The following is a 21,542-nucleotide window of genomic DNA, read 5'->3' on the forward strand; positions in this document are numbered from 1 at the left end:
GATGAGAGCCCTGGTGAGGTGCGCTGGGCTTCCCAACTCTCCTGCTTTGGACCCGAGCAGATGCCTCCCCAGGGGCTGCTTGATGTTGTGTGAATGCACAATGCCTGAACTGGTGCTCATTTGGCTGCTCCTGCCTAATGCGGCGTTGCGAAGCACAGATGTGGCTGTATGACATGGGCGAGAGATGCCCTTACATTTTCCCTTATTTCCATCTCCCATCCTTGCCAAACGTGCTTCATATTCTGACCTGCCTGGTTAGGACTATGAGGAAATGCTGTCTAACAGAGTTTTTACAGTGCTTGAAGTTCCACGGATAACATACCACGCAGACACCATATTTGTAAGGAAACTGTACTAAATGTTGATCACTGACATAAAAATTGTAAGCTCAGACTATCCTTGGTCTTATTTTTTTAAAGCTTGCAAGTTAGTTAGAATACAAAAGTAACTAAACAGCTAAATATGATGTATGTTATAAATACTGTGTTTTTCTACAGCCAAGATCTGTTTTTGTGTTGCACATAAGCGTTGCATGCTTCGGATATCAAGTGACATGGCTCTTTAATGGTTATTTGAAATTAATTTTAAAAGCATGAATTCCAGTGGGATCAAAAACAGTGGAGACATTATCAGCAACACTCTAAGAAACTTGAGGGGCTTTTGGTCACGTTCCATAATCAGTGTAATTTCATGTGTTTGTATGGGAGATTTTTGGAGGAATATGTTATTTTGCCTCTTCCTTTGAAGTTGTCATGAGGCAAGGCAGCTCCATCGTGTGAAATGAAAAATGAAGGCAGTGGGACACGATCTTCTCTGGAGCTTCAGGGAAAGGGTTTGATGCTTTTCATCAATCCCGTCATGTATTCATCAACAGGAAAATTTGAGTCTTTCCAAGCTAAGGTTTTAATGGGAACTTCGTGGCCGGCCATGTGCACGGGGAGCCATCTGGTCTGGCTGTGCGCTGCTGGGAAGGAAAATCTTGGCTGTCCCTGTACTCTAGGTGTCTTTCCAGCCAAAAGCAGAGTGAAAAAATAAGACTTTTGTCATCACTCTGAGGGTCCCAGCTTCCTCTCACTTCACAGGTTTCCTAGAGCAAGAAGTTTTGTCGTTTATTCGGACAAGGTGACTGCAATTTGGAGGTGGAAGGTGTAGGATTCTCAGACCAGGTGTGTCCAAAGCTGTATATAAAACCTTGTTCCTGTACCTTCCCATGATTGCCCCTCTCCCAGCTCCTTTGTGTAGTGACTTTGTGCTCGCTGAGCTGCCCTCCCCACTGAAATACCCCCGGAGGTGGCCTGTGGGGAGCAGGTGGGTGCAGCCCCCAGCACGGTGTGAGCACTGGCTGCTGTGCACTGCGGGCAGTACGACAGGACCTGCAAAATTCATATGCTGGCTGGGAAATACAGAATATATCGCTGCTCTTCCTTCAGGCTCTGATGCTTCTCAGGGCAAAGCATCACCTGCAAATAAGTGTTTTTGTTGTTGAACGTCACTCCGAGGTGTATTGCCTAAAGGAGGCAACTCGGCGGAGAAGGCAGACAAGCAGCAGCATGTGGCTCCGAGGGGCAGCCGGCTGTGTCCTCCCGACAAGGTCACGGTGTCCTGAGGGGATCTGTGTAGCTGACGGTTTTTGCCGTGCCTAAGCTGCAAAAATTCTGTGGTGAACTACAAGGCAGGTGTAGGTGGATTAGGTGGATTTGCTCAGCCTGAAGTTCCTCAGGAAACAGGTGTGCCCTGCATAGCTTCATGCCTGGGGAGCAGGGCTGCGCACGCGTGTTTTGGTGCATGCAGGGAAGGCTTTGGCTATTGTTGAAATTGTTTGGGAGGAGGAAAATTGGGCTTATTCCCAGGTTTGGAGGTGACTTGAAAGGATTTATGTCAGATTAAAGATCTTGCTGTGCGGAGACTGTGATTAATAGGTTCACGCGGGAGTCATAGCTGCAATAACGGTAATTGGAGGCAGGTTTTTGATCGTGAGTCACCTTGTATGGGCTCTCCCCACTGCCCTCCTTCCTAGAGATGGTGGAAATCTGGAAGAGAGGAATCTGTGACCTTTCATTACCAAGCTGGCACAAGAAATTGGCACTGGCTGGAGCCTGCTGTTGGAAAAGGCCTGGAGAATCAGCACAGTGCTTTGTGCCCAGTTGGTGCTGGGGTAGGTCACAGGTGCACAAAATTTGCATCCAGAGGCAAAAAAAAGTTTATTTTAATGTAGTCTATTTTTGAATATAATATTGAATAGTAAGTGAAAACGTTGAAAATGTGTGACAAATTTTAACGCTCTTGAATCTGTGACCCAAGGGCTTTGTAGATTCAGGTTCAGGCAGCAATAACTGAGTGCCCGAGGTCTCTTTGGACTGTTTTTCCCCTCAAAGGGAAGAGCTGGGACCCTTGCTGGAAAGCTGAAGCCATGCCCTAGCCACTTCCTGACCTACACAATACTCACAGGCTTTTTTTGACCCGAAGAATAAATCTGATCTTAATTTCCTTCAGGATTAGATACCTGGAAAGAAGAATATGTTCTTAAGCAGTATCATTGAATGACACTGAAATTTTAAATAGCACTAAAGTATATTGTAAATGGTTAAGAATTAAAGAAATAACCAAGTGGTAGTACAGGCCTTGAGCAAATACAACGTAAGAAGCACTGAAAAATGTTTCTGCGTGTGATGAAGAGAACCTGGTTCGCTGTTTTGATTTATTGGCTGGCTGAATGAATTCATTAATTGTGTATGACTACTTTTACTTCTGGGCGGTCATTTTTTATTATGGATTTCATTACTGGGTGAGCTTTTCCTGGGGATGCTCTTATCATCCAAAATGAAATACATGAACGTGCTGGGGAGGCTCAGCCCTCCTTTCTTCTATCAATATTTTTCATAGGATGGTGTTACAAACTGCAGAGAAATTTACTTGGGCTGTAAGAGGCTACGTTTTGTCTGCTTGTGCTAAATATTTGGACAAAAAAAAGTAGTAATATTGAAATATAGGCCACGTCCCTTGCTTTTTTCCAAATAGTGGTGTCTGACAACACCACCTCATGACTGAAGAAAAGAGAGCCCAGAAATTCTCATGTGTTTCTTTTCTTTCTTAGCCTGCATCTTCAGGTCGTGTGTCTGCAGGCGGAACAAAGAGCTGTTAAAGACGACAGGGTGAGGACTGTGCCATCCCTGCTCTCAGCTGTGGCGTATGCTGACCCCTGTCCCTGGAATCGCACAGCAGATGGGCTGGGTGAATCCCCAAGTCAGCTCTGCGGCATCAGAGGCTGCTGTGATGTTGTGAGAAATCCGTTCTTGCCTGTGGGCTCTGACACTTTGAAAATTACTTTGTGTTTTCTCTGAGAACTACCTCTGCCTACGTAATATTTTATTATTTTTTTTTTTTAAATTATTGTGAGGAAAGGTGAACGGGGTAACTCTCACCCGCCCCTAAACACGTGCTAGGCAGGGGCCTGGGCAGGAAGCATGGAAGCACTGGGAGAGGCAGGCCCCAGCTGTGGCAGCCAGTTGTAACGTCTCATCTCTTGTCATCATCCATGGTTTGGTTTTTCTCTGATTTCACCCCACTAATTTGTATCTGTGATGGCAATCTCTCATCTACACCGACTGGCCAAAATGGGGATAATAGTCCATGCCCCTATTTGTCAGTCACTCTGTGGATACTGAATGTAGAGAGAGCTCTTTGGTGAAATCTGATCATATCTGTAAGATAATAAATCATAAAGGTAAGATTTGGATATTGTTTTGTTTCTACAGCCTTTATTTTTATGGTTTGTATTATTCATAATAGGTATTTTTCAGGATGATTAAATAAGCTTTCTCTTGGTAATCATATACTTCGTTAGCACAGTGTAGCAAAGACATCAGGGATGAAACTGATCTGAAACCAGCTGATAAATAAAGGGACAGTATCATCCTATTTTTAACCAGAGATTAATTCCACTCTAGAGTTAGGTAAGTGACCTTTGCTACGTAATTTAAGAGGTGAATTAATTTCAACAAAGGTGGGAATGAATCTTGCTGGCTTAGAGCTCATCACAGAGAGCTGGAGTCAAACCAGCGTTGTCCTCTTGGCAAACACTCACCGTGCAAACTTAAAGAGATGAGCCTTGCAGTTGGCTTAGGCAATCAAGGTTAGCCAGAAAATGTACTTGCAACATATGAGGTCCCTGTCACCTCCTGATGGCTCTGGCCTGGGACTTCGCTGCAGTGCAGCACCAAGGGCCGGATGACCTCGCTGCGGTCCAGTGGCTTCCTCCCTTACCTGTGCCTCTGGCTGCTGGTTTGCTGATGAGTGTTTTAATTGCTGGTTTGGGCTGAAAGAGAAGGGTACCAGTAAGAGAAACCAGCTTTCAGTCCAGGGAAGGCAGAAGATGAGAAAGGATGGATGAATTGATCCTTTTCTGCAGCTCTGTCTTGATATGACCTCACTTGCCCTCTGCAGGGAAAAGCCTTTCCTCGTGCCTGTTATTTCCCACTCTTACCCTAACAGTGGTCTTGACGCCCTGAAGAGCATCAGCTACCTTCTTAAGAACTCAAGAACACAGATTTCTGTGTCAGTTCTAGGCAACATATTTGTGCAGCGAGGCACGTGAATGCATTAGGGACATCTCCGCAACCACAAATGCCTTTGAGGATGTTGGTTCCTGCAGCCAGAATGTGGTGAGTCAGCACTAAGGGTAGCAGAAGTTTGGTTATTTTCTCCTCTTCGCTGAAACCGCAGTTTGTCACTACATACATTTCCCTCCTGTTGGGTAGTTTTTGATGTCAGTTGCTATTTTTTAGTATTTATTCAGTTGGGAGCTGTCTGTAATTTTGGACTGCTTACAAGGCTTTTTTTTTTTTTTTTGTAATATCGTCATCACAGGGGAACTTAAGAAACGGCAAAGATGTAGGTCTTGGCATATGCCTCGACTTCCAGGGTGTGTGATGATGTCAGGAGAGCTGCACCCCCTCAAAGTCAGCGTACTGTGAGGAAAGAGGTGATAGGGAAAAATGGGACAGATCCTCCTCACAACTGCCAAAATCAGTGGTGGAAAGGAACTTTCAGAGATATCTGCCATATAAGGGATGGGTTTGGAGCTCTTCGGGATTGTTTCTGGCTAACTTACCACCTAATCCTGTGTGAAAAAAGGAGAGAGACTGGGCTCAAGTTCAATTCCTCCGCATAGAGGGGTAACTTAATGACAGTTTGCTTTGTGTCTGTGGGAGGTAGGCCAGATTTATCATGCTGCTTTTTTTTGCTGAGGTTTCTGCCATGGTTCTTTCTTACACCCTAAATAAGTTGGTACCCTTTATTTAAATAAAACAAAAAAAGCAACCTCCCCTCCATGTTGCAAATGAGACATTTTAGAAAGGAGAGTTCCTATTTCTATTCTCCGTTCAGTTCCTTTGTTCCAATATCGCATTTATTCAAACAGGAGGAAGTTCCTGGGTCACCAGCTTGGTGACCAAGACCAGACTGGGCTCTCACATGCTGTTCCCAAAGCTCAGGGCAGAGCTTGCTTCATTTCAGGAACTTAAACGGAGTGACGGGAGGACCAGAGAGGAGGAAAAGGGAGGAGTCAAGACCATTACCTAAAATTACCTTCATTTTTTAAACATTAAAAGTGTAGCGTGGCAAGAACAAAAACGTACCATGAAAAATTGTTTTTCAACTGTCTCCGTGCAGTGACCACATGTGGGCATCTCTGCGTCTGTGCAGACAGGCCTCAGGCCTGTAAGAAATTTGTTTGCAAACTTTAAGTGAGGCCATGGATGGTTTGTCCCCCGTCTGGGAGCCCACTCTTTCTGTGCTCATTTTGTATTTCAGATACTCATCGTTGTCTTCCATCTCCAACACGTAGCAATTAAAGCTCTGTCCTCCCACATGCTTCGGATTTTTAAGTTGGGGTTGGAACACGCTTTCAAACGCCTCGATTCCCATGTAATTTCGTGAAGACTCCTGTCAGCGCTCAAAAGCCTGTTCAGGCTTCTGTGCATACGCTGCCACAACCGAGCAGTCCGAACAAACGTTTGCTGGGGAGCTGAGTGCTCCAACATCTGCAGGTGTTACAGCAGCAAGCGATACCACGCAGGAGTCGGGACAGTCACCTCGATCCCTCAGCTAGTGCAGTCAGCTTGATCAGTTGGGATGGTAGCTGCCAACCGCAATTAAAAATGGATGGTGAAGATTTAAGGTGGTGTGGCCTTCCCCTCTGTCCTGCGAGTGCTTTGAGGGCAACGGAGGGAGAGGTGAGAATTGCCCTGGAGTCAGCTGAAATAGGCAACATATCCTTGAATTGACAAAAGCTCAGCATCCGAGGTAGGACACAGAACAGTAACAATGACGTATCCAAGTTAACATTTGCAGGGCATTAACAATAGGGAGTGTCTGCTCGGTAATTGTACTCAGTCTCGCAATTGATTATCTTTGGGAACCTGAATATTTTAACTGTAGCACTTCATTTTCCTACCGATCTTGAATCTAAGGCTTAGCTGTGTTTCCTGCTCTCACACACAGCCTCTTGGGAGCTCAGCAGCCACAGTATATTGATCACCACCATTCGCTGGGACTTGCCTCTTCTCTCTTGTGCTACTCCATCTTGTAGAGCAGCTTTCATCTTGTTCATCCAACAAGTTAACAGTGCAGGCTCCCAGAGAAACATCCTGGCTGTGTGCAGATCTCAAGCTGTGATCTGATGTGACTGAACATGGCCGTACCTCCAGGAACAAATGTGCCTTCTTAATTGAAGATAATGGTTTTGACTGGCTGAGAATAACAGGAAAACAAAATAATAATAATGACTCACGCAAACGTTGCAAGTAGCTCCCTGTTTACGAGCTTCATTTGGCTCGCCTTATTCTTCCACCAGGCCGATGTTCCCAGAAGTGACTCACAGTTTTGGGAATGCCTCGGTTCTTGGTTACCTGAGGTAGTAATGGGCAGTGAAGGTGCCTGCATCAGAGGGCAGGAGGGGCCTGTTCTAAATCTTTAGTCCCTTCACTGAGCACCAGATTGAGCACCAAGAGTGGCTGGTTAATTTTAAAAATGCTCGCCTGGCCCTAGCTCTGTTGGGCATCTATTTGTGTTCTGGCTTTCATTTCAGTATTTGTTTGCGAACGCTTGGCTGCCCACTTTGTTGCAGGATTTGTAAAGATGTGAAGTGCACTTGTTTGGGTACTCACTTCCTTGTGAAGCCTTAAACTGCTTTGAATTGAAGGTAGAAAGGTTATCTGGGGGAAAATATCCTGCCCCTTGTTACCTTGCCCACGGTGGGGCTAATCACTGTGAGCACAAAGCAGTGGTGAGGTGAGGAGATGCCAAGGAGTGACTGGTTTGCTGCAACACATGGGCAACTGCAGAATTATTTTTTTTTCTCTAGATTCAAATGAATCTAGATAGAATTAATTTTCCACTTGAAAATAATCCGTGTTTATGAGGAATTACTTTCCTCAAAACCCAAAGGCAAACTGAAACGGGTCGAAGATGAAAAAAGGGCTAGCAGCCAAGGCTGACAAAAGGCTTGGAGAGAGCGTGGAGGTCACAGAAGCCAGCTATTAGTACTGAGTGTAAAGCGTTTTCTGTACTGCTAAAAGGAAGAGGGCAGGAGTGTGATTATTTTCACTGACTTTCTTTTTCAGAGATTTCCTTTTTGGTTCTGCCACAAACTGGAAGTAAAACTTGCTATCTCAAGCTCATCAGAGAACAAAGGCCAGCAGAAGTAATTACTGAGTTCTGGAGGCTCAAGTCTTGGAGAAATTGCCCCGGTTAGCAAGGGCAGTGGCTTTCATTGCTCGCAGAGGTTATAAGTGCATCCGCTTCCCTAACTGGCAGGCTGTGGCTCTTTGCTTTGGAGCAGCACAGGCTGGTGCCTCACAGCACTCTGCGGGACGGATCGGCGTGTGAGAATGGGGGCTGCGAAGGAAAAAGCCCTGGGTGAGGGCAGGCAGAGCTCAGCCTGCCTGCTGCCAGGCGGGCTCTCAAGCAGGAGTAATTCGGGGTGAAATAAGGACGGAGAGATGTTTAGCAACACCTAACGTTGTCAGTGCCATTTCTTCCTATGTGTGCTTTCACTTTATGTTACTATTTTTATTATTTAAGTTCTTTCCTGGAGTTCTGTTTTGCACCCCAGAGTCCTGGAGGATGCAGGCCGTTGTTGGGATCGGGTGAAGGACTGGGGCTTGCTGTGTCTGTCGCTGCTCAGGTACCGAGGTGATGATGGCTCCATTTAGTAGAGTCCTCTTTATTTAGTTATGGCTGGAGCTGAAATTCCTGGTTTCCATTTTTTTCTCTCTGCTGTCCATGTTAAATTTCCCTCATCCATGAAGAATCAAGAAGCAATTTTCTAAATATCTAGCCAGTTTTTTTCTTCCCTCTTTGAGAAGGTTACCGTTCCCCATTAGCTCTCTCCAACTGACTTCTGGCTTGCATGTGTGGACCTTGATAGATCACTACAAGACCAGCACTGTTTTTGTGAGCCTGGAAAGTGTAAAGAGTTACTCATGCAGCAGAACTCTTCAAGGATTCTCTGCTAACCACTGACTTAACAGGTTACTTTTTTCATTTTACTGGTAATTTTACCTCTTATTCTTTGCTTCTCTGCTTTCAGGGGAAGAGATTTTGTTTTAGACCCTCCCTCCAGCTTCCCCTTAGAAATCCGGTCGACCTAGAGGAGCCTGAACAGGGAGCCGCTGGAGCTGTAATTGCCTGGATTTAGAAATAGGGTTGCATTCATCAAATTCAAGCAGCCCTACTTTCTCTGGTAGCTTTTCTTTCCTTCCTGTCTCTTCAGATTTGCTATCATCAAGAGTTTTGAAAATACATTCATATTTCAGACTTAAATATAAACTTTGATTAACTACCATTTAATTAAGATAACATCATCAGGATAATTAAACTTCCTAAGATGGAACAGCGAAGCCCTTGTGACTTCCAGCCTGTGCCTCGTGATTTCCCGTGCTGTGCTGGATACCTGCACACAAGCGAGGGGGCGTGCTGCGAAACACCGCGTCCGATCTTGGCAGGACTGAGAGCTGGAGGCTGAGGCTGGAGCCTCCCAAGGCAGAGGCAAGCATCCCATGGGTCCCGCGGACTCTTCTTAGCAAGAATGTGCTCCGAGACCCCACCAGGACTCAGGTGCATGTCATTATTTTACACGCTGGTTGCCAAAAAAGCGCCGTATGTATTAGCTGTGCTGCTGCTTAACCCCTTACAAAGCTCTTGGGATACCTCCACTTGGAGGTCAGTAAGATATCCTACATGCAAGAAAACAAACAGAACAACTTGGGATGTGTTCCACAGAGAGGTTTGCTCCTGGCAACCTTCGAAACCGCTTATTAAAAGAAATATTTCCTCATTTGTAACTAATTGTATAGGAAACAGAGTTCAATTAGCAAGCCGGTTTTTATGAGGACAAGCTGATTCATACTTTTCTTTCTACTCCATAATCTATGCAGATGAAAATTACTCTGATTCTTTCTATGAAGCACTTTTAGAAATCTTTTCCTGTTGGATAAAGCTGTCATTTTCTCCAGATATAAGGGTAAATTCAGTCAGTGGCTTAAAAATTAATATTTTATACTTGAATAAAGTATTGCGTAAGGAAATGAAGAACCAAGATCCGTGAAGATTTTTTTGGCTGATAAATAGAGTGGCTAAGGATTGGCTGATTAAAAATTTCTGTAATTTAAATCCAAGTGCTCATTCAAAAGCGTTAGCCACAGAAGCAGTGGTTAGGCAGATGGATGGGTAGTGTATGTGGATCAAATTTTTCTGGAGTTCTCGATTTAGCAGATATACAGATGAAGTCTGTAAGATAATAGTGCTGAGCCAAGGCAAAGTTGCTGAGTGCAGTGCTGTTTCTTTTTTTTTTTAATCTTATGACTCATTAAGATGAGGGCGAATCTCAGCTACAACTATGTTTAATATTAATATGAAAGTTTCAAAAGATGACTTTCATGGCAGACGCTGGAAATATCTCTGGCTAATCTTAAGAGATGCCTTTTCTTTCTTCCTTGCGGTTCTCTTAACGTTCGAATAAAATAATAAAACAATTTTTCATCTCTCAGCCCTGAGAGATGCTGCACCCAGGAAGAGTTGCCTTGTTTGCACTGCCCCTATCTTGCTGTTTTTTGTAAAGCTCTCCTGGATGGGTGCAGAAAGAGCTACGTCGCGTTGTGCTCAGCTGTGTTTGTTCTGGATGGCTTTGACTGCTGCGTGCTTGTTCTTTGCAGGAAAAGAGGAGAAATTCCCAGCAGCAGGTCTTGCAGTTGGCTGGGCAGGAAGCACTGAGCGAGCTCGGCTGCTCTGGCTCTTTTCATTGCTGTAGGACCGACATAGAAGAGGGGTTGTTGGTTTATTAGGATTCTTGTCTGGAGCTGGCATGGGAAGAAGCAGTTTTAGCTGACTGGGAAAATTAACAGCCAAAAAACATAGCTGTGATGCTTGAGTTTAAGGAGCTATGATTTGATAGCATTTCTTTTTTTGCCCCTTTCCACAAGGAAGCTAATCTCAGCAGCTAAGCTGAGCCGAGACCAGGGCTGACACCCTGGCTGCTCTGCAGCCTTTTCAGCACGATCCATTCACCCCAAGCACGATGAGCTTCTGAGTACTGCTGGGGTATTCTGGAATTTGCTGTGCAGGCTCCGTCAGTGCCTTTGAGGAGGAGATGAGCTCGGTAATGTTTCCAAAGCCCTGCCAATGCAGTCAGCATAATGGCTTTATTGGAGTCATTCGGGCACCTGAGCAGAGCTGTTTCCAAGCCGGTGTAAGCAGCCTTCAAGGTCGGGATCCGAGCATGTCCTCAGCCCTCATAAGCAGCAGCTGGAGCTGGTAGCTCCTGAGCAGCAAGTTCTTAGGGGATTTCTACTTCGTCGGGCAGGTGTGGTGGGAGAACGCGCTTCCTCCAGCCATCCTGCATACCTCACACACAGCCAGGGCTTAAAATAGCGCTGATGAAGCGATGCGTGTTGTGTTTTGGTTTTCAGCTGCCTGTCGGTCCCCAGCTTGGCTTCTAAGGCTCGTGTTGCTATGGAGAGGAGCAGCTCTGCTCTGCAGTGGGTGCAGAGAGCGGCACTGCTCCCAGCACGGTGCAGCACTGCCTCTCCAGCTGGCAGCTTTCCCTTCCCGAGGAAGCACGGCTGTCACTGGCGTGCTGCTGCTTGATCTTGTCTGTATTTGTGATTGATTTCTCCCCCCCTTTTCCTTCTTGCCCTTTATGGATACCTTTTCACCATCTCTGATCTTATCTTTTTCTTCCCTGCCTTTGTTCTCAGCAAGGGCTCCCTTCATTTCCAAATGCAGAAGAGACTTAGCAAAGCCTTACCCGCGCTCTCCCAGGTATTTGCTGTAACTGCTCAGTGAGAGATGCCTGATTTGCAGTAGGCGCAGGAAAATATTTTGCTACCACGACATCCTTTTCTTTCTCTTTGTGATTTTTTGAAAGTACAGGAGCCCAGGACTCTGACACTACGCACAGAGCCAAGACAAAGGGTATTTCTGGAGATTGCAGCAACCTCATGCAGCTGCTGGTGAGTTCTCACTGCAGCAGTGCAGGTACAGCTGGAGGCATGGCCAGAGCTGTGCATGTCTGGGACTCCTGGAGCTCTGCTCCGTGTCACTTCTCTCACTCAGGCTCAGCCCAGGCAGCCTGCGGTACGGTTTGCTCACTGGCCCTCCTTCCAGCGGGATTATGGCTGTGTTGGGGCATCCTCGAACGTCAGGGGAAGCAGCACGCTCGGCCAGTGCTAGTGTCAGAGCCCTGGAGCTGCAGCTTCAGATGCATTTCTGGGGCTGAACTTACCCAGGGCTTTTGTTGGTGCGCCCCTGCTGCTGCTAACAGCAAGACTGCTTTGGGGGAGCAGGGAGGTGGGGAGAAGAACGATGTTTTAATTGAAGATGCACAAAAGAGCAGGGAAAACTTGGAACTAACCAGAGGAAATGCTGTGCCAGCCAATTCACCTTGTTTGCGGGTGGTTGCTTGATAGCTAGAGACTGTTCCAGTTATTCTGAAAGGGCTCAGCTCCCACTGCGGCTCTGAAGTGAGCAGGCCATTTTGTCAAGGCCATCTGCTGAGCTTCTGGGTGCTGCTCTTTTCTGGAGACCTCTGAAATGTAAAAATTCTGTCATCTACTCGTTCATCAATGAGAACGCCATGTGCGTGCTGGATTGACCCCAATTTTTCTCTTGGTTTCCCTTTAATTTACTGTATTAAATTGAATCTGTCTCTGTTTTCTGAATTCTCTGATCCCCTGCAGCGTGAAGAAAGCCTGCTGCTCTCCTGCTGCTGCTCCTAGCTGCTGCTGCGTCGTGCTGTGTGCTCACTGCCTGCCTCCAGCCAGGGAGGGCTAGTCGTGGAGCTGCTCCAGCATGCCTTCGGGTTGTTTCACCTGCTTTGGGTTCGACCATCTCAGGTTGTATTTCTTTGTGCCCTCTGTGGAGCTGTGAAAGCAGTTCCCGGATCAAGGCTTGGATTTGCCTTGGGAAGGGAAGTCAGTGAGGAGGACAGCAGCAGTGCCCGGAGGGTCACTCAGCACACATGGTGCAGGGAGATGTTGCAGCCTGCAGCAGCTCTCTGGAGAAACCCATCACGCTGCTCAGTGGCCTCTGCCTGCTCTGAGCCCCCTGGCAACCTGGCCGCTGCGCCAGGCTGAAGTGCAGAGGCTTTCTTGCTGCATCACCGTGAAAGTGGATTCAGAATTTCTGATAAGCAACCTCCTCCACTGCTGCTCAGTCAGGTTCTGCTGATGGGCAGGACCGCGTCCTGGCAGGGGTCCTTCTGGCACTACCGAGAGAGAAACAATCAGTGCTGCTCGGGTGTGACCTCTAGGTCGCAGTAAATCCAGCAGGAGAGCCAGGACTGCTCACCAAGAGAAGAGAAGGCTTGCTGGGATCTCCTCAGAGATCTTCAGAAGCCTCCTGGATGTGGCCCTGCTGGAGCAGGGGTGGGAGAGGCGGACCCAGGGGGCCCTTCCCACCGCGCTGTGACTCCCCGTTCCGACTGAGAGCAGCCTGCCAGCAGGGGATGCTTAGGAGGAGCTGAGAGTTCAGCAATCGGAACCGAAAACTTGGCGGAACGATCCTTCTCTAGGCTTATCTGCTTGCGTCTCCATGCCAACGCTTCTACAAGTTGCTGAGTTACTTTTTTTGGGGGGGGAAACAAGGTTCTCATTACTGAAACAGTGATGTTGAGTGATCCCTCCAACAAGCAGAGTCAGCTACTCTGGTCTTTTTGCAAGGCTGGAAAGGGAGGAGGGGAAGAGGGAGGCTGCTTAGTTCAGCTGGCAAGTAGTTGCTAGGAAGGGGATTGCACGCCGAGGAAAATTTCCATTCTACGTTTATGAGCAGATTTAGGTGCTCCGGAACTAGGGAGGGAAAAAAAAAAGGTGTGTGTATACATAGCATAAAAATGTATTTCTGCAAAAACAGAAATGTGCTTATCTGCTGAGGGAAACCACGAAAGGCAACTGCTACATCATCACCTCTGCTGGCAAGGTGAGCCCAGGTGTGAGGCACAGCATCGTCAGGCCCTCATCTTCCTGGGGAGCCAACTGACAGGATAAGGTTTCCAAGCAGAAGCCAGATGTCAGAAATACTCAGATACGGAGAATTTATAGTGTCTATGAAGGTAAATATGGTGCTGTGCTGAGCAGTAACTGTTTGATATATCCATATTTTGATTTAAAGCTGTACATATGTTGCAGATAGGTATGTATGAGTGGAGAAGTGAGCAGTCTATCCCTGCTGAGCTTGGTCCTTTTCCCGTGTAAAATGATGGAAATTTTTATCGCTGTGTTTCACAGGTGCCAATCCCAAGTCCTTCACTGTGAGCACACAAGTTGTGATCATAAGCCGGCAGGTTAGTCAGTACAGATTTGTTTTCTCTCAGGATCCAAGCTTGAGCAGCACGGTCACGAAGGGACACATCCTTAAACCCTTAGGGATGGACAGGGGGAAAAAAAGGAAGGAAAAGTCCTAAAGGATGACCTTTTCACAGTGTTTCACTGGTACATCTTGAGGCCTTAACCTGATGGCTCAGCACTAGTGGGCTGGTTCCTCGCACCGTGGTCTCCGTGTCAGCAGGATATTTCATGTGACAGTGCTTTTTGTGAGCTGAGCTGCTGACTTGTGGGACTACCGAACAGATGGTGCCTACGTGAGAACACGTGTAAGTGGCTGACACCGTAGGTCTTGTTTTCCCCAGTTGTCATGCTGCTCGGGACGTGGTGGTCAAGATCAGGGTCAGCATGAAGGTTTCTTAGGACAGAAAAGAGGGGAAAACACCACCCCGAAACCAAACTCACACACCTTCAGTTCTGATGCCCTGAGCTATAGGGGTCCTGTCAAATCTCCCTGTTTGTGAGGCCTGCCAAATTTTAGAGGAGGCTAAAGTAACACTGCAGAATAAATTTCCTGCACAGAGTTGAGCATTACGGCAGTATTGCAAAATTCAAGCCTTGAAATAATAGCGATTCTGTATAAAAACAACACTTGGAAGAGAAAAATGGGGACAAAGATCCCCGAGATATCTATAAATAAAAGAATTTGCTATTTTTGACGTTTTCCCACCAAGGACAAAGGAGATGACAGTATAGTGTCTCCTCATGATCATTTGAAAGTGCACTGTACTGCTGGACTCATCTTTGGCAGTCTTGTCTTACTCAGGTGACTGAAACGTGTCAACTGCCAGGAGACAGGAACAGAAGCTGATATCAACCAGCCTCCTCTAACTTGTGAGGTGGATCTCCGAATAGATTGGCCTTCTGATGGTTGGTCTGATATCAGTACCTCTCTAGCTCGTGGAAATTTAAATATTAAGGCATCCTGTCTGAATCACAGCAACCATTCAGTGTCCAATGAGAAAGCTGGTCTGCCTTGTTCACGCGGTGCATTTTACTCCATCTGCAGAAATCAGCTTCGTAGGTGCTTTAAAAAAAAGTAAAAACCCAGCCCTCTTTGGAAATGACACAATTTGGGAACTGGCTAAGCGCATAGGGTTGTTTTTTTTGCAGAGTCACGTTAGGTTTCTCAGCAAAGAAAGCTGATTGCTGGTTGCAGGGAAGTGCTTCAAGGAGGAAAAGCAAGATCCTACAAGTTCGGAATGACGGGAAACTTGGTTGAGACCAGCACACGTGAAGCTGTTTCAAATAACCAAGTTCCCCCGGGAAGTTTTTCTGCATATGGTGCCTGGTATAATATCCATCACGGTGGACAGCAAGACAGCATTTTAAAGTGCAAAGGATAGTGGTAAGCCTTGAGAAAAGGGCTGGACCAGGAGATCTCCAGCCTAGAAATTGTATGTACCCATGCTGTTTCTGCCTGGGATCCATGGAAGTTTGGAACAAAAGGTTGGGTTTAAAATACAGACACTGCGAAAAGGAGAACGATGAAGCCACAGGCTGGCTTGTAAGCAGTAAAAACCAGATGAAGTAGCTAAAATGTGCCTAGAAGGGAGTCGTTCTGAGCAAGAGAGGCCACAGCACTGTGCTCCAAATGTCGCAGCATCATTCTTTGTATTCCATAAACCTTTTGTCTCCAAAAATTTCTGTTGGGAGCCAGAGCTAGCGCTGTGACATCTAAAGCATTTATTTTGTGATTCATAACTGTGACAGGGACGCTCAGGAGAGAGCTGCTGCCTGGATGGAAGGACATGGGAATGCAGTTTGGGTAACCAGTGCAGATGCCCAGGGAGCAGCCAAGTCCTTAAAAGCCATAGGGAATGAAACGCTGTCCCATTAACCCTTGAGCCCAGGGGAAGTGTATTTCTGAGGTCCTGTTTTTATTGCCAAAGGGGTAGATTAGGATTCATATTCATCAAAATGCAGAGATATGGTTGTATGTTGCCCTGCTGATAAAACTCTAATTGAATAATGTCTTCTTAGGCTTTTTGTGTGTGTGTGTGTGTTGTTAGAGAAGGAACAATACACACATGCTGGGCATCAGCCTCTCCAGACTGCTTGTGACTATGTCCCAACATGTCCCCAGTACTGTGGGACGTGTAGGACAGGACTCTTGTAATGTCAGTATCATCAGCTGAGCAGTGAGCAAATAAATCCTTTTAAATATCACAGTGGTAGCTACCTCAGGGAAGAAACAAATGGACTGAAATTGAAAGCAGCTGGAAAATACAGTAACCTTCAAAAATAAATGAAAAATCTTAACTTCTGTCATTTTCGTCTTCTCTTGAAAAATGCTGACTTTTTAGTGATGCATCAAATTTATCTATATTCAGAAATAGAACTCTTAGGATGAAAAATCAAAACAACTTTAGTTCCTTTAAGTTTATGGATAAATATATTCCACCAAGATCTGGAAGTATCTTCTGAAGGGTTTTGATGGAATATAGCTGTCCTAATTCAGCGTTCACCTGATATTGTGTGTCCTAAACCAAAAGGGAATTGCCAAGTAGATTTCTGAATGTGCTAAGCGTTCCCAAGGGGGGCAAAGTACAGTTACTTACCTTCTTGGAAATGCTGGCCGTAAATATCTGGGATTTTTCAGCTACTTTAATGTTCTCACGAAAAAGTTAAGCATCTCCATCTCCTTTGCCATCTCTGTGTCCCACTGCAAGTGTCTGTTCCTACAGATGTAGCTGCCGTGTAATGCCTGCACAGTGGGATCTGGGGCTTGAGGAGGGCTGCGCCTGCAATTATTATGTCATTATGTTAATTAGAAAGCCAGGAAGAGGAAATTGCAACGTTGCTCCTCTTCTCGGAGGAAATTAGTGTATTGGAAGTTTAATTTAAAACTAACAAGTGCCTTAAACGTCTTGTGCTGTGGAACAGAAAGTTAGCGTTGGGGTTTTCCTAGAAAACTTGAAGGGCAGATAGACTGCTGTGCTCCTGAGAGCACTAGCCTGTGCTGGGAGACATGTGGAAAATCGTCCTCATTGGAAGTCTCTGAAGCTGAAAGCAGTGAGTTGTGTCCTCTGGTAAAGGCTGTGTTGCTCCTGCTGTCACCGGGACGTCCTGTGACGTTGGCATGGCTGATACTGTGGGGCAGGGAGGGTTTGTGGTTGGGTGCCACAGGAGTGCCAGCACGCACTTTATCCTCTTTTCAGCTTTACTCCACAGTTCGGGGATCACAATACAAACCTCATGAACTGTTCATGAGTGTACTCTGATATTCTTAATATTGTATTTTTGTATTTATCAAGGATGAATTAACAGATCGGTTCAGAGGGTTAACAAAGTCCGGCTTATTGATTTCCCAGTGTAATAGCAAATAGGTTTACTGACATAGTTAACTGTACAGTTAATTAATGGCTACATGCTTGGAGCCAAATTCTCTGCTATGATAATGGTGAAACAAGTGGAGATTTGCCAGCACATAACTTGGCCTGTTCTCTGTTTGGCTGTCTGGAGACGCACTTGTACTTCCTGAGCCCTGGTGTTTTGGAATATCTGCCTGCAGGTAAATCACGTGAAGGTGGACGCTCTCAGTTCTAGGAAACAGCAGGGGGCTGGGGCAGTGATGACTGTGGTGCTGGGATAGTTGTCACATTCTCAGCAGGCATATCCGTGGTCAATATCCCTCCTTCATCATGGGAAATGTGCTGTTTTGTTTTTTGTTGTGTTCTGTTTTGTTTTTTAAGGTGGCGGTCTTGTGCATCAATTAATAAATCAAGAAATAAGCTCATTCTTAATGTTGCTGGGCAGAGCTGGACGCAGGAAACACAAAAAGAGCCAAGGTGCTGGCGTCAAGCAGGAGGTGAGCCTCAGTTTAGTCCCATCCCTGCTTAACACATTAGGAGTGGGCTTTCGAGATGGTTGTGGGCAGCGTTTGAGGGATGAGCAACCACAGGGCTCACCTGCTGCGGGTGCAGAAGGGCCACGGTGGCATCCCCTGAACCTGGCCATCATTGCTTCTGTTTCGGGCAGTCCTTAGAAGGAGGGGGTGGTTGGGGTTGTTGTGCTTTTTTAGAGACATAAATCATAACCGGCAGCCGGGCCGAACAGTTTTGGGCTGGTTCACCAACTGCAAAACCTTCTGTTCCTGTGAGCGTGTTGATGCTCCTCGTCAGGAAGGGCAAGGCTCTAGCAGGAGTAGTTGTCACTCTGGGGGTTGCAAAAAGCTTTGGAAGGGGGGGGGGGTGGTTTGTATTGTGTGAGCTGATGGAGGCAACTGAAGTCACGGAGAAACAGCGAAGGTTGTGAGTGGTGGCCACCAGGAAGGACCAGTTTTCTAGCCCCGTGGATCTTGGCCTTGGAAAAGCACGGGTAGAGGTGACATTTTGCAGCTCAACAGCAGTGATTTGGTAGCTCTCCAGGATGCTCGGAGCCATCTCAGACTACGGCATATTCGTATTTTGCTGCCAGTTCAACCATGCTTTATTGGCTTTGGAGTGTCAAGCCTGTCTGTCAAGTCAGAGCTTTCTAAGACTTGCACAGAGCATCTCGGGACTATTTTTCACCTAGGTCTCAGCTGCTGCGAGCACAGGAAATTCCTTTTAAAAACGTATCATTTGGATAACCAGAAATCTCTCTTCGGAAGATGCCTCTTTTGCCTCGTCGGGGAGACATGAATAATTCAGCACGTCCCTATGCAAATGTGTATTACTCTACGAAAAAATATGCAGGCACCTTATTTCTTTCTCCATTTGTGTAGTGTCAGTTTCCCAGCACTGAATCTTTGTCAGCAGCGTGCTGAAGTGCCTTCTGAGCCGATCGCATGCGCGTCTTCTCTTCTGGCATTGTGGGGGCTTAAATTGCTGTTTCAACTGTGAATTTTAAAATGCTATTTTAACGTTACCACTGTACGGTAAAAGCAGCAAATTGCCACGGGGGAAGTATTTGAAGCGACACATGCAGATGCAGATCCCCACAATATTTTTCCTTTTGGCCTTGGAGGTGTTTTATTTTGCATTTCTCCACTTGTGCAATTTTTTTTTCCGTGGGGTTACGTGAGGCATGTCGAGGGGCTGTCAGTAAAAACGGGGAGTGTTCACAGCAGTTGTCGCTATAGCAATGCAGTGCAGCTCTCAGCCTGCTGCACGGAGCCTGAGCCACCCGCAGCTCCTCACATCCCGTGTGAGCCGAGCGAGATGGAGAGCAGCAGCCCTGCTGCGTGCAGGTGCAAGGCACGTTCTGGCTCACTCTGATACCCTCATGGCTAATGCAGTGCTCTCACTGAGGTCTTTGGAAATGCTCTCTGGATGAGGAGGGGGTAGAAAGGGGATGGAGGACATCTGTGGGGGAAGCTGGTGCTGGTTTCAGAAAACAGAAGGCAAGAAATAAGTACCAAAATGAAGGAAAAGCAGGAACAGAGGAACTAAGTAGCCTTTCAAAGCCCTCCACGCCACTAGAAATGGCACGGCCACAGCATGCTGCTTTTCTCTTGACTGCAGTTCAGCGCTTAAGTTAATCCTTGGGGTCTGGGCAGTGCAAAGGTGGAATTGAACACTGCCTCTTAGGAAGAGATTTTTGTCTCAACAGATCTCGCGTACGTTCAGGAATCCTAAAATATCTTCTAAGATGGCTTGTCTGTACTTAACTGAATTCTGTTTTTATTATGCACTATTTTCTTTTCTCTTTCCTCTATGGCTGTTAAACTAAGGGTTGAGTATGAGCTACTGTGATAAACCACAAGCTTTTAAAACCTTCTTTGGGACAGACAAACGTCTGTGCTCTGTAGATGGGGAAAGAAAAGCACTGAGAGGCATTTTCCTGCGGAATCGCTCCATAAAGCAGGCCTATAAAAAGGTATCTTTACCTTCATGATCCCCTTCCTTGAGTTCTTTTTATGACTGAAGAAAGTAGGACGGGTTTATTTCGTATCAGTCAGCATGTGAGAAAGGACAGTTAGGTAAGTGCATGATGTCTCATGTTATATTTGAATGTTCATTTCTTGTATGTGCTAAATATACAGATGAGCCAAGATTCCAGGACCCAATAACACCTTCCCTGCAGGGTTTTTATGCACTTTTTTTCTGAAGTTTCCGACTTGAAGAGCAATGTGAGTCTAGTTCCATGGATGATGAAAGCAAACAGACATTTTTAGAGGTGCTTCATTATTTATTTTCGCTCCGCTGATGTCCATGAGCTGAAGGTGAGATCACACCGTGTTGTAGAGGAGGTGGTGAAAGATGCTCCCTGGACTGGAGAGGTACCAATATAAACAGCTAAAACAGTCAAGAGCAGGCAGAAAAATGTAGAAACTGTGGAGTCAGTGAGTTGCCCAGGATCTGAACAGCTTTGCCGTGGCTGGCAGTACAGGCAGACCTCAGAGGTTTAGCCTCCTGGTGTCTGCTTCCTCCTGCGATGGTGTCTGCTCTTTGCTGGGAGGGAAAGTCTCCCTCAGAGCTCAGGAAAGGAGGATTATGCTTTGGCTTTCTGAGGGGTAATTCTCCATCTGTTATAAGAAGGTTTAGGGTCACAGGGCTAAGAGGAATGAAGCTTTAGAAATGGAAACCGATAGCTGAAAATGAAGGAATTAGTTATGAGTCGGGTTTTTGCTCTACGAAGTACAGGCAACCCTTTTCTCATGGCTTTTCTCATTTCAAGGAGAAGCTATTGGTCCCCTTGCCATTCCCATTAAGGCTTGCCTTCACTGCTTAAATCCCATGAGGACCCTTGCAGATTTCTGACTGGAGAAGCAGCTTTGAACCCATCCCTGTATTCATGCCGAGGCAGAGCTGGTTGCATGAAGACAACATGGTCAGCCAAGTCATTTCCACAGCCTCTGGGACCTGGATCTTGCCACTGCATGTTGCCGTGGGCCTGGACTTGGGCATGTTGCTTTGTGGATGAAGGGCTGTGGTCAGGAATCAGGTTAGTCAACTGAAATCCTCAAAAATAGAAGTATGCTTGCAAATGAATACCAAGTCATCATCCTTTAGTTGTTCTCTAGGGGGCCAAAGAATTTATCGATGGCAGAAGCATCCAAAAAAGATCACTTGCAGAAAGCAAGAAATATTTTTGCTTGCAAAAGCATCAGGAGCTTTATAAACATCACTCCCATCCCCCCCAAAAGCCAATAGTGAAATCAAGTGGTGTGGGAACTACGGACTAATTAATTAGAAGGATCTCCTATGTAATTTCCGAAAAGCTTAGCCTTTCATGTTGGAAAGGCAATCAGCAGCCTTTCAGCAAGACACGTTGGCTACCTTAGAAGGCGCTGCAAGTCAGAGCTGCTGAAATTAATGGCACCATGTTTCAACACAGCGATGTAAAGGCCGTTCTAAATAACCAAGTGCTACTACTTAGATGGAAAAGTCATTCCTGTTTCCTAAGAAGTTACTGCAGTGTAATGCTTTGCCTCCATATTTATAGGTATGCTTATGCAGAAATCAGGAACAAGCTCAATCTGCCAGGCAGCTGAATCAACTTTTGAAGTCCACTTTAAATTTAATCATGCACAAATTAACTGCCTTCGAATCAAACCTTTGCTGCTTTCCTTTTCCTTTAGTGTTTTATTTGAACGAGCTAGATACCAGAGATGCAGTAAAACTATAAAGATAGGGCATGGTGTTTATTGAAGTGGCACTTCATGCAGTACTGGTTATCATACTAGAAGGTTTTAATGGACAACAGCATTTTGAGTTATGTAGTGTATGTGACATTTTG

General features: G+C 46.1%; 1 protein-coding gene across 2 annotated transcripts in view; it reads left to right on the top strand.

The window, feature by feature from the left end:
* The window catches only part of SERGEF (secretion regulating guanine nucleotide exchange factor), a 136,199-nt gene that overhangs the window by 102,167 nt on the left and 12,490 nt on the right, over positions 1-21,542 (top strand). The window lies entirely within an intron of this gene.

The sequence above is a fragment of the Aythya fuligula genome, chromosome 5 (assembly GCF_009819795.1).
Source record: "Aythya fuligula isolate bAytFul2 chromosome 5, bAytFul2.pri, whole genome shotgun sequence".
NCBI lineage: Eukaryota > Metazoa > Chordata > Aves > Anseriformes > Anatidae > Aythya > Aythya fuligula.